The 11,015-nt window shown below is 41.8% G+C and overlaps 1 pseudogene; it reads left to right on the top strand.

The window, feature by feature from the left end:
• The first annotated feature begins 1,304 nt into the window (after positions 1–1,304).
• LOC119255043 (olfactory receptor 2AT4-like) lies at positions 1,305–2,608 on the top strand (annotated as a pseudogene).
• The last annotated feature ends 8,407 nt before the right edge of the window (positions 2,609–11,015 follow it).

Here is an 11,015-nt window from a genome sequence, read left to right as displayed (position 1 = left end):
ATCTGAGGCCACTGACAGTTCTCTGGGCTCAGAGGCACATAAGTAGAGTCACGAGAACTTAAACTGCATAGAGTTTTCACCCCAGGGCTTAGCTTTATTGCTCTCAACCAGCGACCTGTTGTATTCACAAATTCTCAAGGCAAAGAATCCCACAAGGAACTGCTGTGTGGAGATAGCTGGGCTGGATGGATTTGTGCCAAATGACTGCAGTGAAGATTCTGGCACTGACAGTGGCCAATTTCTGGTAAGTGGTTTATTAAATTACCCAGGATGTTCCTTCACCTGTGGTAACAGGAACCAGGCTACCACATCAAACATCCTTCAAAGAGCTATTTGTACTGTAAAGGAATCACGTAACATTTTTAAAAAAAGATTTATTTATTTATGCATACAAGAACTGGGGTACAGGCCAGAGGTGCGGTGGGTGGCGGGTGAGAGGATTCACCAGAGACAGAGCGGGGAACTGAACAGGCAGACTGACTGAAATACACTGCTGAGGGGAGCAGCGGACGAGATAGGAGAGGTCTGCTGCTCCATGTGGGTAACTCCCTGGCCACCTAGGGATCAAACTCGTGCTGCAGCAGCTGCGGACACCTTCACAGTGCTGTGCTTAACCCCTTGCACCACCAGGGAGGCCCTTGCGTGACATTTTAATTGACACTTGAACATAAATAGATGCTTCTCAAAATTTCATCTCTTGTTTGGAATATATTCCCTCTAGACCTGTAATCTTATTGATGTGGTTCATTTATATTACCTTTGTTGTTGCTTTTTTCTTTTAGAACCAATGGATCTAGGGTTAGGAAGTTCCTTAAAGGTTTTTAATCTAGCCCTTGTCCAAGTGCTAAATCTCCTCTGTAGTATTTCAGCCCCCAAAAGCCCATCTTATGTACCTCTAGTTACAAAGAATTCACCAATTTTCAAGCAAACCTTTTGCATTGTGGGATAATTCTAATTGTAAGAAACATTCCATGTGTGAGGTGGAACTCAGGTCCCTGGAGTTGCTAATACTGGTTCAGGTTCTTCGTGTCTCTCTTCCCTTTGCTAGTCCCCTCGGTGTCGGTGCCCACCTCTCTTCCTAGTCAGACGGGACCAGCTCTTCAACTATTGCTCATTAGACCCTCACCATGTTGGGTATCTTTGTTGTATAATGAAATTCCTGCCACAAAGAAACAGGTGGGATTTCTTTCCATGGTTGGAAAGAAAAAGGTTCACTTTCTGGTTCACATTTCCCTGATTGTTCGGTTTCCAGGTGTATGCTAATGTTCCGATGTCTGTCTGCAGACAAGCAGCCCTGACCCACTATGCATGCCACAGCCTGTAATGGATTGGAGGACTCACCACCCATCTTCTACCTGGTGGGCATCCCGTCTGCCCAAATCCTTCTTCCTCCCTGTTCATTATTTTCTTTTTCTTTTTTTTTTGTTAAAGATTCATTTATTTATGCATACAAGAACTGGGTTCATTTATTTATGCATACAAGGTCAGAGGTGTGTGTGGGGGGGGTGGTAGGAGGATTCACCAGAGACAGAGTGGGGAGCAGAACTGGCGGATTGACTGAAATACACTGCTGAGGGGAGCAGCGGAAAAGACAGGAGAGGTCTGCTGTGCCATGCGGGTAGCTCCCTGGCTGGGATCAAACTCATGCTGCAGTGGCAGCGAATAGTTTCATAGGCTGCGTCTTAATCCCCTGTGCCACCAGGGAGCCCCTTCTTCGTTTTTCTCTTAATCTACTTGCTCATCCTGGTGGGGAATGCCCTGATCTTGGTGGCTGTAGTGGCAGAACCCAGCATCCATAAGCCCATGGACCTCTTCCTGATCAAACTCTCAGCCCTGGACATCCTCTCCACTGCAACTACAGTTCCTAAGATGTTGTCCCTATTCTTGCCTGGGGACCACCTCCTCAGCTTCCCTGATTGCTTCATGCAAATGTATCTTTTCCTCAGCCTTTACTGCTGGGAAGCCTACATCCTCGTAGTCATGGCGTATGATCGTTATGTGGCTATCTACTCCTGCTGCACTACCCTGTCCACATGACCCCCCAGAACAGTGCTGCACTGGTGGCCAGTGCCTGGCTCGCTGCCCTCCTCCTGCCCACCCCAGCATTGGTCCAGACTTCCCATATGGCTTTTGGTTCTGTGCTCAGGTCTACCATTGCATCTGTGATCACTTGGCTATGTTCCAGGCCTCTTGCTCTGACACCACAACTCAGACTTTCTTGGGCTTCTGCATCACCGTAGTGGTGTCCTTCCTGCCCCTTCTCCAGGTGCTTCTCTCCGATGCCCACATCCTGGCCTCAGGGCTTCGCAATAGCTCCCGAGAAGGATGATCCAAAGCCTTCTCCACCCGCAGCTCCCACCTCCTGGTGGTTGGCACTTACTACTCACCTATTGCTGTGGTCTCTGTGGCCTACAGGGCTTACTTGCCCCTTGCCTTCCTCATCATGGGCAACGTTGTGTATGCCTTTCTCATACTCATTCTCAACCCTCTCATCTACATGCTGAGGAACAAGGATGTCAAAGCAGTCATTGCCAAAATGGCATGTCCCCGGGACCCCAAGCGTTCTGGGGACCCTTTATCCTTAGCCGCAGTTCTGCTCCCAAGATAACAGTGTGCTGAGAATATAGAATGCCATCAAGAAAGTTTTTTGAAAGAAAGAATGACTTATAGCAGGGCCAAAAATATACCACTGGGACTTCTATTTCCATTAATGATAGGCTAGGTTATGAAATCAACTCTTCTGTGGAAAGAAAGAAAAATGCCAGGGAAAATATAAAAAGTATCTTCATAAAAGTATCAAATAGATTGTTCAATATATTAAGACTAAAACAGTAATAAAGATGAGAACATCGGAAGGTTAGTTATTAAGACATGGGTAGACATAGAGATCAATTAAATACAACAGAGAGCCTACAAACAGACTTTTAAATGTGGACAGTTGATATTTGAAGGAAACGAAATTTCAGGTCAGGGTGGAAGATGAGCATATAATAAATGATACTAGAACTGTCAGGTATCCATAAGTCAAAAAAAGAAATTTGTCTCTTAGCTCAAGTGAATCCTAAATCAATCTCATCTAAGACCTAAAAATGAAAGAAAAAAAACCTACAAAACTATATAGAAGATTATAAAAATAACTCTAAGCCAAGAGAAAAAAAATTGACTGCTTTATAAGATAGATTTTCTGTTCATCAAAAGACCAAAAAGAGAGTGAAAAACCAAGTTACAGAACAAAAGAAGCTATTCACAGTGTATATAGCCAACTGATGGAGTCAGTATTCATAGTCAAAATATTTAATTACTTCAGATCAATAAAAAAAAGTTAGTCAAGTCATCAGGAAAATAGGGAGAATAAACAAATATCCAATAAATATAACAAAAAGTGCTCTCGACCTCTTTAATAATAGAAGCACAAATTACAACAACAAATAGATGCCATTAGAAACCAATCAGACTGACTGAAATGTGAAAATCTGACAATGAAGGGATGACAGAGGTGAGAGTCAAGAGAACTCTCGTATCTTGATTGCGGCAATGTTCAATGGTACAACCACTTGGGACAAATTGATCACTATCTTAGAATGTTGAGGATACTTGTACTCTATGATCTAGCATATAGCATTTCTCTAGTTTGCGAAATGTTCATAAACTGTAACACTATGCACCATTAAAATATGAAGGAATCACATATAAAATTAATGCATACCGCAACGTGGAAGAATCTCAGTGTCCAACAAAAGAATCAACTCAAAGAATACATGTGGTATATATGATTCTAAGTTATATAAGGTTTAGGCAAATCTAAAATATACTTTTACTGATGCATGCATATGCCATAAACTATGAAGACATTTACCTCAAAAATCAGAATTATGCTTACTTTTGCAGAAAGAGAAGGCTGTGTTAGGGAGGGCCACCCAGGGGCTTATAAGGTATTGTCAATGTTTTATCCAATCTGAATGATAGTGACATGGGGTTTGCTTTACAATTAAACTGTATATTTAGACCTTATACATTTTTGTTCTCTATGAACATTCTATTCATAATAAACTCTTACAAGATATTATTCCATTTGGGCAGAGATGCAATAGTAGTTCTCAATGTTTGGTCAAGCCTTCCCATTGGGTATGGTAGATTGTGATGGTTTTCATGCTCACAGTAATCATTACCTTGCTGAATATAACTTCCCCCATTTGTTCATTCAATTAAAAAGCCTTTATTGAATATCTGGGAAGTGCTGGACCATGCAGAGGAATGTAGAGACTCAGAGAGAAATTCAGGTCATCATTACCCTTGATTTGCTCACATTCTAGCAAGGGGGACAGACTTAAGGGAGGCAGACTGAATTAAATTTATTGTCTGTAGAACACTCTTACATTAAAATCAAGTAAAGTATGCTTATGTCAGAAATATCAGGATGCTATTTAATTCAAGGTAAAAATGTCTTCCATATTTTATCCTCTCCCTTCTACACACCTGCCATCAAGAAATGGAGTTTTCCTTTCATTAAACCCCAGGATTTTAACAGGTGAGAATGGAGTCAAAGAGGACAGAACTACAGTGACCCCCCCACAAATAGGCAGAAAGGAAAACCATTCTCAGAAAAGTGAATGGAGCAGGCAGTGATATTTTTGTGTGTGTGGTGTGTGTTAAAGGGAAAAAGGGCCCCCTTAGCAAATTGTGATAAAGATGCAGCATTTAAATGGAAATTTAAGCATGGGCATTTACAGGGAGTGTGATCTTCAGAAAATAGTAATAAGGTTCTTTATTCAGACTCTTCAGAAAGTATGGAAAACTCCTCTGGAAGAGGAGTTAAGGGAACAAAGCAGGGACACATAAGGTGGCTGCTTTCCAGCATTAATTAAGGTCTTTCTTGAATTAAATTTATTGTCTGTCAAACACTCTTACATTAAAATCAAGTAAAGTATGCTTATGTCAGAAAAATACTTTCTTATGATTAATCTCACTTTTACAAAACTAAGAGCGAAGTGTTCAGCCCTAGCCAGAATATGTAAGACGAATGTTACTGATTCTCCCCAGTAGAGATTTTTTTAAAAACCACACATTGGGGTAATTGCAAAAGCCAACTTGTTTTACCGGCAGTGATGGCCTAATATTTTTTTTATCTAATTATTTTTCTCTCCTCAAAAATGGTTACCTCAACTTTTTGCCTAGGAAATAAAACTTGTCAGCTAAATGACAATTAAGTGTCAGTCATCTATTACATACATATGTCACAAGCCTACTATGTGCTATAGTTTATATTCCCATGTTACTGGGAGTCAATTAAAAGGAACTCTAAAATGGGGGTGGGGGGAAGCAAATATTGTCTAAAAAATTAAAAAATGATAAATGTTAAAATAAATAAATAAATAAATAAATAAACCTGAGGGGAGGGAAAAAAAGAACTCTAAAATTGACTTTACTTATCACACATAGTGAAAATACTTACATCCTCATGACATTATAGTTCCATTACAAAAGTTATCTTTATGATGATACCATTTCTCCTGCATTAATTTCATGTATTCCTGATAATAATTAAATACATGCAGTATACTGAATTCTTATTTGAATATTATGTTTGTATATAAAATAGCACCATTCAGTTTGATTTCTTTTATTTCTCCACTATTTTTTTCTTCAAATGTATGTACACAATTGTCTGTGCTAGCTTTGTCTAGTTTACCTTTTAAGGTTTCACTCCATTTTACCTCTGCAGACTCCAAATTAGCTTTTTATAATTCTAAGCAACATGTTTTAAATAACCCACCCACTTTTTTCTGTTATTTTCTTTTTTTTAAAGATTTATTTATTTTTATACAAGAGCTGGGGTACAGGCCAGAGGCATGGGAGGGTGAGAGGATTCACCAGAGATAGAGCAGCGAGCAGAACAGGCAGACAATCGAAATATGCTGCTGAGGGGAGCAGCAGATGTGACGGGAGGTATCTGCCATGCCATGTGGGAATCTCCCTGGCTGGCTGGGAATCGAACCTGAGCTGCAGAGGCCGCAGACAGCTTCCCAGAGCTGTGCTCAACCTGCTGCGCCACCGGGGAGGCCCATCTGTGTTGTTTTCAAAAGAATAAAACTTCTATAGCTGAGTGCTATTTCCACAGAGATGTGGAGATTGAATAGCACACTCATATAATCAATGAGTCAAAAAAAAAAATCACAAGGGAAATCAGAAAAAATTTTGAGATGAAGGTAGGTAAAAACACAACATGCCAAACATTATGCAATGCAGCTAAGGCTGAACTTAGAGGGAAATTAGTAACATAAACACATATTAAAAAAGAAGAAGAATCTCCAATCATTAACCTAATTTTATCATTAAGAAATTAGAAAAGCAAAACAAAGTAAGCTCAAAACAAACCATAGGCATGACATAAAAAGATAGGAGTGGAAATAAATGAAAAGAGAATAGAAAAACCTGACAAATACAAAGCTGATTCTTTGAAAACCAAAATGGCAAACCCTTAACTAGATTGACCAAGAAAAAAAGAGATAAGGCCCCAATTACTAAAATAAAACATTAAAGGGGGATTTTGCTATTGACCATAGAGAAATAAATAAGAAATGTTACAGAAGAGACTGCTATGTAATATCTGAAACAAAAGGCTGAATTTATTACTAGCTTAGGCCCAAGAATGCTATTGTTTATGACACAGTATATTTCTGAGCAACATAGGTCACTAATTTTATATAGGGTTATGAAAAATGTGGAGATCAAGGGTTGATGAACTTTCAGGGGTGGGAATATGTAGCAATTGTTCGCCTTCAGATGTGGAGGTGTGGTTACTGGAGAGAAGTTGTTGACTTAGATTGGCAGGCGTTCAGCCCAGCTTTTGTTCTGGTAAAAAGCTATTGTTCAACAATTAAACAGATTTAAAACAAATTTGATGATTATTTGTTATCATAGCTGTAGAGCAACCAGTCATTTCCTAGAAGTATGAGAATATTTTTATCCTCAGAGGTAATAAAATAAATCGTATTTCCTTCCATAATGCTGTAATAGTGAATCTTAGAATGCTGGCTTTCTACAAAGAAATCTCAGCCAACAGCTTAGATCTCCTTTTTAAGTTCATTTTCTCTAGCAAAACATAACAAAATTAGAAACCTAAAAGGATGCTAAGTCTGGGGGTTTTGTTTGTTTTCTCCTGTTTACTGCAATTCTACCAACTGTTGCCTCCATGTGGGTTCTTCTGGCCCAAGTACCCAAGTCTTTTAATTAACTTCATTCATAACATCCCAAAAAGCCTTTAGTCATTCTCATGCTGCCAAAAGTTGGCTCTGTTTATTAAGAAGCTCTGTAGTGTCTGAGAAACTGAAAACACAATAAAGCATCCATTCAATAGTCTGGTGATTCTGCAGGATTCTTTGCCTTACACTTAAGAGTCATTAGAGCTTCTCTCCCTGAAACACTTTTAGCACTTACCTTTATGGCACCGAAGCAAAGACCCACATACACAAATTGATGCCAAACCAAAACTCCTTTCTTCATTCTGAGGGGTAGATCAGAAGAGGAGACAACACATATAGTTCTTGTCTGTTATACAAACCATCTTCAGTCATGAAGATCATTAGATCAGGAAGGCCTGTAGCCTCCCTCTGTTGTACCTTTTTTTTTTCCTTTTCTTTTGTGTCTATGAAGTTTTTTTTTTTTTTGTTTTTTTTTTTTTTTTTTTAATTAGAGGCATGTTTTTATTTATTTATTTATTATATTTGTTTGTTTTGTTTATACATGCACTGGGTATAGTCAGAAGCGCGGGAGGGTGAGAGAATTCACCAGAGCCAGAGCGGGGAGCAGAGCAGGCAGAAGGGCTGAAGTACACTGCTGAGGGGAGCAGCGGGTGGCAGGAGAGGTCTGCGCACCATGTGGGATCCTCCTCCGGTGGCCGGGGAGCAGCCGGGGATCGAACCGGCGCCGCCGAGGCCGCGGGCAGCTTCGCAACCCAGCGCTCAACCGCTGCGCCACCGGGGAGGCCCGTGTCTATGAAGTTTTGTTTTGTTTTGTTTTGTTTTTTTAATTTTATAGAGGCATGTTTATTTATTTATTTATTTGTTTGTTTGTTTTGTTTATACATGCACGGGTACAGTCAGAAGCGCGGGAGGGTGAGAGAATTCACCAGAGCCAGAGCGGGGAGCAGAGCAGGCAGAAGGACCGAAGTACACTGCTGAATGGAGCAGCAGGCCGCAGGAGAGGTCTGCGTGCCATGTGGGACCCTCCTCTGGTGGCCGGGGAGCAGCCGGGAATCGAACCGGAGCTGCAGAGGCTGCGGGCAGCTTCGCAACCCAGCGCTCAACCACTGCGCCACCAGGGAGGCCCTATGAAGTTTTGTACTCAGCTGCCAATGGCCTAGGAATCTTGCATCCTGCAGTTGTAAATCTGCGGTCACTAGAGATCTGTTGTGGAAGCTTTTTCTATGGATGGAAATGAATCATTCATGCTTGGTTGTCCCTGGTTCCGGGCAGCATCAGCCACTAGTGTAATAGGAGCTTCTTAGTGTGTATGTGGCTCGTGGTCTCAAAGCCTCAAGGTCAGAAGCTGAAATGGTCCCTGCACAGGCACACCTTATTTCATTTTAAAATGTACTTGCTCTTCAGTCCCAAAGTTCTACTTCTAAGGATCTATGTATGTTAGAGACACATTTGGGTATATGTGCCCCAAAATACATGTTAAAAGGAAGTAATTTTAATATTGTTCATAACAACAATACATGGATACAATTTAAATATTCATCAACAGGGAAACTGTTAGAGAAACTATGTCATATCCATAAAAATATAGAACATCAATATTGGATAAAAAGAATGAAGTTGATCAGACATTGGGAGATCACAAGATTCATGGAGTTAGAATATAAGAGATATAATACATACAAAACAATTCAATATGTATTATAAGACAAATAAAACTGCACACACAGGCACATAGATACACACACACACAGAGGCTTAGAAAAAGTTTGAAAGGAAAATACCAAGTCAGTGATAGTGATACCTCTGGGAAGGGAAGTAGAAACAGGTGAAGAGCTAATGTGAAGAAACCATCTAATATTTACTCAATAAAATTTCTGTGTGGATGAAGACATTTTACAATAAGGGTCATTACTACTTGTGAAATATTTTATTTCTTCTATTTTTTTAAGATTTATTTATTTATGCATACAAGAACTGGGGTACAGACCAGAGGTGTTGGGGGGTGAGAGGATTCACCAGAGACAAAGTGGGGAACAGAACAGGCAGACTGACTGAAATACACTGCTGAGGAGAGCAGCGGGCCAGACAGGAGAGGTCTGCTGCGCCATGTGGGATGCTCCCTGGCCAGCTGGGGATCCAACTTTGCTGCAGAGGCTGAGAATTGCTTCATAGTGTGGTGCTTAGCCCCTTGTGCCACTAGAGAGGCCCTACTTGTGAAATATTTTAATTGTTTGAATGTTATACATTTGAGCAAGAGAGTGGCAGGGTCAGAAATAGAGAGCTATTGAGTCAAAGAAGAGACTCAGAAAGCCTGAGGTACAAAGGGTCTGTGGGTGTTGACCCTGCCTGGGCTTGGGGCAGACAGCTCCCCTCATGTTCTCGCTGCAAAATGCCCACAAGTTCCTCACTGCACAGTAGCAGAAGTACAGCACAATTACACAATAGGGTATTACTATTTGGGTTTATGAAAATAATATCTCTCACTTCTTGAATGTTCACTTGAGGTAGCCACTGGGCTTAGCACCTAAACTGTCCCTGTGGCCTATGAGACAGTGTTGTTATACCCTCTTTACAGATAAGAAAATGAAGTCTCCATGGGGTTAAGGACTATGTCGGGTGACCTAATTGGAAAGAACTCAGCTCTCAGCTGAACCTGAATCAGAGCCTTGGGTTCGAATCCCAAGCCCTGTGATCTTGGGCAAGTCACTCCATTTCTCTAGATTTCAGTTTCCCCAAAGCTCAAATAGCAGGAACGATGTGCCCACCTTTCTTGGCTGTTGTAAGTCCAGGTGGGGAAACAAGAATAAAACTGCCCCATTGTGATAAAGTCCTGGCCCCATGAGGGCTGATAATGAAGCTGTTTCATTATCAGCAAAACCCAGGGCCAGTATCTTCTCTGCACCCTAGGAAGCTGTTCCCAGCGGGTAGGTGTGGTGTCCCATAGGGGGCCTACTTGAAGGAGCAGCCCCAGCGGGCCCTGGTTCCAGGGTTTAATGAGCTGCAGCTCAGCCCCCACCTGACTTTCTTCAGTGCCCAATGTGGTGACTCCACAGAAGACACCGGGGTGGATGGAGCAGGTGAACTGGGCCGGGCTTGGAGACCTGAGACACAGGCAAAGGCCGGGGTGAAAAGACAGACTCAGGGAGGCGAGGGTGAGTAGAGCCTCGGAGATCCCAGGAACACACACCTGACAAGGGGGCATCAGGTCCCGGCTGTGCACGCACGGTCTGTGTGACCCTGGGCCGGATACCCTGGCAGACCATGCAGGGATGTGCAGTCACTAAAGAGAATCTGATGATCTTATCAGAGGGTTTCTCACAGGCAGTCAAGGCAGATGGCAGTAAAAGAAATGAGAATATTTAATGTGGCATCTGTCAACACTGTGAGTCACAGATGAGGGAAAGTAGGAGGTGGTGGAACCAGGACAGAAATCCAGGTCTTTCTAACTCCGGTTAATAAAACTAACTCTATAATTCACACGTCTCCTACTCCTAGTCTATGGGAGCAGGGTAGTGGAAATATGACATAATGACTGTAAAGAACCAAGCATGAAGTAGGCATTTAATAGGTGAGAACTTGCCTCCCCTCTTAGGGACTTGGGCCACGAGACTTCTATCCCTGACCCCTCACTGGCCCAAATACAGAAGAGAGGCCCAAAAATGTTTATGGAGCTGAACATGATCATCTCTTTCAAAGTCTTTATTTTACAAATGGCGAAGTGAGACCCCAAATCACAGCGAGTGATAGAGCTGGGCCAGGGGCCAGGACCCTGGGTTGCCAGGGGGGACTCAGTTCTTTCCTGCAGGTTGGCTC

The sequence above is a fragment of the Talpa occidentalis genome, unplaced genomic scaffold (assembly GCF_014898055.3).
Source record: "Talpa occidentalis isolate TD23 unplaced genomic scaffold, MPIMG_talOcc4v2.1 talOcc4.3, whole genome shotgun sequence".
Lineage (NCBI taxonomy): Eukaryota > Metazoa > Chordata > Mammalia > Eulipotyphla > Talpidae > Talpa > Talpa occidentalis.
Note: the sequence above shows the minus strand (reverse complement) of the source record. Positions and strands in the feature narration are given on the sequence as shown.